Below are 8,195 nucleotides of genomic sequence, written 5' to 3'. Positions count from 1 at the left end.
CCCTTTATGTGTTAGAACCTCTCATACACCTTCTTTGACTCACTGCATCAGTCACACCCTTGCTATTGACGAAGTTATCTTACTTGCCTCTGTGAGACATCGTCGTTAAGGCATTACCTTATGACCCACTATTAGGACTCCTACACCAAACGATCTGAGGTCTAATTGGGACTTCTTACTGGGGATATCCCCTTGCAATGTTGGCAGGTCCAGCACCGTCAACATTTCTGGTGCTAGAAGGAGGGCCTGATGACAAGTTGTGTCCTCTCATCTAGTTTTAAACCTTTGCATATCTTTCATGGAGCCTTGCACTCTTCTTCCCCCAAGGTGTTTTTCGAATCGTGAAGATGTCTCCATCTCGGGGAAGCTTTTCAATCTATTTTCCACTCACACATATGATGGTGATGGCGAAGTGGCCTGGCCTGAGCACTGACATAAATTTCTCTCCATGATTCATGAGGAATATGAGTTTTCTGACAAACAGGCCAGTTTGCTACTTGCATACATACTTCATGAATCTCCATTTCATTGGGTGCTCAGCCTACCGGCTAACATCGTGTACTCATTTGAGCACTTATGTGATCTTATTGAAGACATGTTATATCATTTTGATCCAGACTATCTTGAAGGGAAACTGTTACAACAACGAAGGGCTTTGCATGAATATGTTATATATTTTTGGCAGCGCTTCCATGACTTACAGTTTCAAGCTCCAAGGAGCCAAATGCAAGTTTCTTATCTTTGGTACCGGTTCGAGTACTTCCTTAAGAAATATGTCCGTCCCAAGAGAAGGTTTGAGATCGAGCCCTTTGTTGATGGAGCTGTGCAATCTCATGTGGAAGCGGGTACTATCTCAACTGACTGTCCGCATTCCTCTTATTCAATAGCTCCACCACTTCCTAGTGATGTTGAGGATCATGCCCACACATCTGTTCATCCTTCACACCCTCCCAACATCACTTCACTCAATTTTCGTGTAGATTTGGTTGTAAGTCCTCCGAGTCCTCACATGCATTCTCTTCTATGACCTTCATCTTTGCACCCTAGTGTTCCTCTGAATGATGTTGTCTTGTGTTCATACATTTTGGACTCTTCACTTGTTGTGAACAAGGAATATCCCACTGACGGAGTTGGTGTTACAAAACCAACATGCGTTGTCATTCATGAAGAGTATGAGTGGGAGCTTGAGCATCAACACTCGGCGGAGGATGACTCCCTTCCATCCGAACCCCCTTCGTTCTTTCTTAACATCGTTGGCGAACCTTCCATCCATGATTTCGGATGTGTCTTCATCCACGTATGCACCCATTGTTGATCTTTCGCAGGACACACCATATGTTAGCCCATCATCCAACAATGGAGAGGACCAATCATTCATTGGAGATCCACTTGATCTTTCATCTACTTTTTCTTGAAACACAGAGGGTGAACATCCTTCCTCATGAGCTGCTTGGCTGGGATATTTCACTGTGGCTGCTGCACTACTCGACTTGGCTAATCTACCGTGGCTGCTACGCTATTCGAATGGACTATCAGCGCTCCCGGGCTGGATACGGTTAGTGCCTAGAAGCTCTTTTCAGTCAGATCTACCCCTCTATGTAATTCATCAAGCCATGAGGATTCCGACCAACATCCTAAATTTTCTGATCTTGGTTGTCATGATCTCTTCACCTCATCATCTCATCATGATGTTGATTCACTTGTTAATCCATCTAAGCCACTGGTCTACGAAGGTCCATCTGTCAGCGAAGTCGAAACCCTGCAGACTGTCGATGCACTTCAGCCCGAGCTGATGGTTTTGTCAAGCCCTCATTGTCCTGAGGTTGGTTTCGCTTCTGATTAGGAAATTGTTCAAACACTCAAGCTTCCTCATCACTCATATGTATGCACTCACGATCAATCTAACACTCAAATGTTACTTCCTCCACTTGAACGACATGATCCCACTTCTCATGCATTAGAGGAGTCTTACATTGCAAGCACTCGTGCGCGATGCAAGTTATCTTTGTTTCTTTCATTTGCTTCCATTTCACAGTCAGGAGTGTGCTTATGCTTCAAAGTTGCACATAATGTCACACAACACCATGATAAGTCCGCGGACTACTCATCATGCACAGGCACTTACTTATGTCCCATGGGCAACTTTGAATCATGAAGTTTGGTTGTCTTCAATGTTATATATTTCTTTCTTGATGGTTCACACAACTGGGTTGCTTACGGACCAAGCCTTCACCAACATGGGTCTACCAATGCGTCAGTGGCTGTATTGGAAGTATCACTTCACGTGATCAAGCCCATGTACCGTTAGTGTAGGAGTAGGAGTAGTGTTTGCTTGCATGCTTTTTTTCTTACGTGCTTTTTTTTCTTGTTTGTTTACTTGCCTCGCTTTCAATTTTGCTTCTACTCTTTCTTTGCTTTGTTGATTGCTACTTTGTTGACTTGTTTCGTTCATAGGTTAGTTTTGAATGAAACCATGTATTACTCTTGAAGCAAGCTGGGTAAAGTACAAGAAGGCTTGTACATCTATCACTACTTGGTTATCTGTCATCTTGCCTCTGTATGATGAGCTTATTACTTTCAGTCCATGATACATCGAAGGAAAATAAATATTGTTCGAAGTGAACCTTGGTGTAAACACAACGCTTGCGCGCTAACTAGTGTCACCTTCTCCAGTCGATTGTTTTTCGGTTAACTCTTGTTAGCTCAGTAAAGTAGAGTAAGGTAAGGGGGAAAACCTTAACAGGCATGTCAAAGATACAATAAACTACTTCTCTGCTGGAATAGCCTCTTCTGCTATCAATAATTTGGGTTCCCTCTTCTGCCTCTAAAATGAATAAGTTTTATGCATAGTGGAAAATGAAAAAATGAAAAGTCAAAAATGAAAAATGAAAAATGAAAAAGGTGAAAGAAGAGAAAGGCTTCCTGTGTAGGGAGGTGATGCAAGTAACTCCATTGGCGTACTTACCAGGCTCGCTTGTAGGGAATCAATGCTTGTGTTCCTATGTGACTCCACCTGGGTACTATCTAGGCCTGCTGGCAATAGAGCAACACTAGAGATGAAACTAAGACTCTGTTGACTATATTGCTTGTGCACCTATATACCCCTCAACCGCAACCAAAGAAACTGTGTTTCCTTGGCTTGGAATGTGTTTCAATCGCCCAAGGGTTTTGCAGATGCTACATCTTATAATCAAGTTAGTGTCAAACCAAGATGAGTTGAAAATTAAACAATACTTCTAGAGGTGTTAGACTTGCTTTTCACGAACAAGGTCCGCTAAGAGAGCTGGAGTTCTACCAGTGTGTCGCCAAGTGTTGTAGCAGTTACAACCACCCTCCAAAATTTTTTCTTAGCCTCATTTTGGAGCCTCCCTTCCAACCTTCACAACAGCTTGCCTTGCTTCATCAAGTTCACAAGCTCCACTGTCTTTCTTGCACAAAGGTAGCTTGTCGGTCATAGTTTGATCCATTACCTTCATAGGTTGGTCACTTGGACTTGGTCCGGCTGCAGGCTGAGCATCCTCCCCTTGAAAATTGTGCATTTCTAGAGGGCAACCAACCTTCCCTCCAAAAATTGCACAATCCTCTCTGTCAGCTTGCTAGGCTCCAGGATTGTGCAATCCTACTTGCCAACACTCCCAACAGGATTTGTGCAAATTTTCCCAGCAAGGATGCTCAGCCCAGAATTTGTGCAAATCTAGGCAACAGTTAGTTGCTCTGCCCATAAATTGCGTAAATCTCTTGGGCAGCCAACCTAGTTCCTAGCCAAAAATGCACATTTTTCTCTAGCAATCGAGCGGTCTCTTACACGTATAGTTGAGTTGATCGGTTCCTTTTGGGACTGAGCAAAACAGACTTGCATGCATGGGCTGCTTCTCCAAATGTAGCATGCAAGGGCATCCCTTGTTTCAGGGATCTACGTTTAGCAGTTGGAGGTTACATGCAAGAAGAAATTCTGAAACCTCCCACCAAGTGTCTCTTCCCCTAGATTTGTGGCATGCATGTCACAACCTCAATGTTATCAAAACTCATCAACCGGATGCTGCAGAGCTCATTCCTCACATCAACCTTGTAGCTCTGACATCCCACATCACATCTAGGAGCATTCGGCATGTTTCAGCTCAATTTTTTTGGGGTAAGCTTGCTTCACATGCCTTGTGCTGCATATCTGTCGCTTTTTGTGTTTTTCCTTGTGGGAGTACTGTTTTCTTGATTTATTTGAATGCTTGTTGTCGCTTACATATATACTATCTTTTCCTAGCTCTGTTTCAGTTTTCGATCCTATCTCAATGTTGTCACATGCATGAAAATATTTTGCACGGACGTTCGCCCAATAGGTGAACTCCCTCACCCACATGCATGTTGATCTGTTTGCTGAATATTTCGTTCATGATTTTCATGCATTTTCAATCACTTCTACTATCACTTAGAGTTTCCATGCATTTATTGTCTTAGTTTCTTTCAGTTGCCCATCAGTGAGTTAGGCCAACCTTGGCCTGGACTTTGCCTTCACCAAGGCTCCATTGCGCAACTTGGGGAAGGAAGGCTCACCTTCCTCTCTAGATTTGCATATTCCTGTCTAGCACTAGCCTCCAGGATTGTTTTACACATTTTTGGAGGAAAGTGGCCCAAGAAATTGTGCAAATTTGTCCCTAGGCCACGAGTCCTTCCCAGCTGGAATTGTCCATTGCGCAGTCCTAGTAGTCAGCAATGAGACTAGGCTGTGCATTGTGCAATTCCAACAACTAGTCAGTCTCCCAGTAGCCCAGAGTGTGCCTTGTGCAGTCTTGGCAGTCGGTCTCCTGACCTCTTGGTAAAAATTGTGCAACCTTCATGATCATTCACACATGTATGTTGCAAGCTCGTTCTCATGTTCATTTTGGTTTTTGACTGACAGATTGCTTTCCATGGGTGTTTCCATGTCTCTAGGTATTGAAGTGTTCATTTGCCTCTCAGCAGTACAAGTACAATGGTTTCCAGGAGAGCAGAGATGAAAACAACATTCATAGCACACTTGGGGATGTAGTCGATCAAGTGTCTATAAACTTTCCTCCCCATGAAGACATCCAGTTTTTCATAGACAAAGACATCAAGATATGACAGTGGCAGCATCATGAACAACAGCTGAATATGACATACCAAATGCAAGAATGCAAGAGGAGGGTTGTTGACAACACGAAGGTAGAACAAGGTTGCAAGCTCAAGATTATCCATTAATGATTAAAGCAACTTTGGAGACTCCGGCTATGAGGTGATGGCGCAACATGAAGGTTGCCTGAATACAGAGAATGGAGCAAAGAAGGATTTTCATGTGTCGAAGGAGCAACTTAAGGAAGAACATGAAGCTACACAGACAGATGAATGAGTTGCACCAGGATCAGGAACAACATTTGCCACAACTTGCACTCACGGATGAAACTCTGCCCATACAAGTTAAGGATCCATCCCACAATCTAACACAGAGCAGACATGGTGAGCAGTGTTTTTTATAGCATGCGATTTAGGAGCATCCATTTCATTGCACACACACATGTAAACCAACCCATTCAGCACACTCACCAAGGAGAAAACGAGAAGCAAGTGCAACTGGAGTTGAACAGGTACTTTGGAAAGTCGATGCACATGATCACCAAAACACACTTGAAGATCAACATGGACACTATGCATTAGTGTGCTGCCGGTTCAATCGCACCCAAGAAGACCATGTGCATGTTAGAAGATGAGTTGGATGAAGGAGCCGAACCAATGCACCGGTTGCAACGGAAGCAAGAGTTTTCTTCAACAAGATGTCACCATGAGGTACATGCACATCATCACATACACTTGGCATCATCTCACCAGCTTCACCATCACAATAATGTCAAAGAGTTGGTCTCACCACAGCGGACTGAGTGTCAGTGATATATTTCAAGGCTTGCTCAAGCCATTTTGTCTCACATGAGTACATGTGCGTTGTAATGTTGAGTCATGTCAAGTGTAAGTCAAGTGTCAACAGTTGGATGTAACAATCATAGAGTAGGTGAAGAGTCATGAGGGTAGTTAAACTATCACAAAGGGGAATGTCAAGGGTCACCCCATGCTTTTCTATAAATAGACCCTCATAACTCATTGTATGGGCTTTTGGTTAGCTAAGCTTTTGAAGACTATCATGGATAAAGCTTGGACAATATTGTAACACGCCTTGGCTTCTCCACTACATGGAGCTAGTTCATCTCTTTGGAGGAGCAGGCGGATGTGGTTGTAACGTTCCACTGTTAGGGCTAACATGTTTACATAGATGGATTGTATGATTGTGACTTACACTTCTCTATATAATAAGATCCAACACATTTTCATGCATATGTTGTTATTGTAGTTGCACTGCTAGGGTTGCCTTAATGATATATGTTGTTTAACTTATGCATTTATGTATGCAATTATATGAATCATGTTGTTAATGTGTTGTATATGTTGTTAATGATGTCTCGTCCATGTCTACTTCTCTGCCGAACACCAAACAGATCTTTCACATGAACCTTGTTGTAACAACCATTGCACTCGTATCAGACTAATCCATGAGTGTTTTACATGTTATCTTACCTTGTATGTTGTGACTTCTGCATCCGAGTGGATTTCTCGACCAGAAGTTGTGCATGTCCTTTTGTGTTGTGTTTTTCTAGCTGAGTTAGGACTGATCCCTTTCAACCTAGAACTCACCTTCACCCTCATCTCCCCTTTATGTGTTAGAACCTCTCATACACCTTCTTTGACTCATTGCATCAGTCACACCCTTGCAACTGACATAGTTATCTTACTTGCCTCTGTGTGATATCGTAGCCAAGGCATTAACTCACGACCCACTGCTGGGACTCCTACACCAAATGGTCTGAGGTCTAATTGGGACTTCTTACCGGGGAGATCCCCTTGACATATTGGCCGGTCTAGCACCATCAACATATATATAAGAATAAGTTGTACGACTTGGAGGCCAAGAGGTTTCCTAAAATTGCTTTTAAAACTAGCCAAAACACCCACATTCGGATCAAATGATGCCCATTTCTGGCTAGACCATTGAGGGATAAAGGAGGAGATCATCTTGCAAAATAAAGAATATTAAAAATATTATTATTTCAAAATTTAAGGAGAATTTATGGGGTAATAAAGAGTGAGAGGAAAAAAAGAAAATAGGATATGATGAGGAGGTGATCAACCTAATCTTGAAAACCATAATTATTTATCTCTCTTGACTAGTGTGAGGAAGAAAAATATCATTACTAAGATAAGATCTAATTCTCATGAGCTTCATAGTGAAAGTGGGTGTTGATCTATTCCCAAAATTCCATGGAAAGAAAAACACTAAGAGGGTTGAATATGAAAATCATTTTCTCTTATATTGCCGAGCTTATAATCAAATTCATTTGACTTTTCAACGTATTTGTCACACTTCCAACCTTCTTGACTTGTTAAGGAAACAAAACTATGGTGATCTGGAAACACTTCTCTCATTTGAACATAACAATAGCATGTTAAAAGAATTTCAACTAATTTCTTACCTTTGTAAGGTCTCATAGAGCATATTGGTATTGGTAGACACTCATCATCATCATCATTACCATCATATTTGAAACATGTTTTAGAGGTCAAATTTTAATAAATAATTGTTTTATCATTTAATTTCATTTATGTATTCAAAATGTAGATATCAATAAAAGAATTTTCCTTGAAAACTTCACAGATTTTATATATTTCACTTATCAATAAAAATAATTACCAATATATAAATGTATTTAAATACTAAAGTTATTATAAAGTAAAATCATTGTTATATATATCATTATTATTATACCTGCCACACACATGGTATTAAGTATTTGACTTTTCCTTTGAGTCGATATTACTTTGTTTCTAACCAAAAAAATAAAATAGTTTCTCCATACTTCAAGATTATGGATTGAATTTTATTATTTTGTATTAGTATTTAAAATTATTTATCTGTGATATGATTGGTTCATGTTTGATCTTACAATGATTGTTATTGCAACTTTTGCACAACACAATGACATGTGGATAACTACCTCTACCATAGTACGCACTTGTAATATCTATGTCATGATTTTTAGATACTTTTATATTTTTTCTATGTAAGATTTAAGAAACCACCCAGAACTAAAATATTTTAAAATAGCTCATACTAATGTAAATAACATATTTACCATCAA

Source organism: Pinus tabuliformis, chromosome 1_1, assembly GCF_031772625.1.
Source record: "Pinus tabuliformis cultivar Carrire ecotype Pingquan chromosome 1_1, CPIR1, whole genome shotgun sequence".
Classification (NCBI taxonomy): Eukaryota; Viridiplantae; Streptophyta; class Pinopsida; order Pinales; family Pinaceae; genus Pinus; species Pinus tabuliformis.
This window is presented reverse-complemented; position numbering follows the sequence as displayed.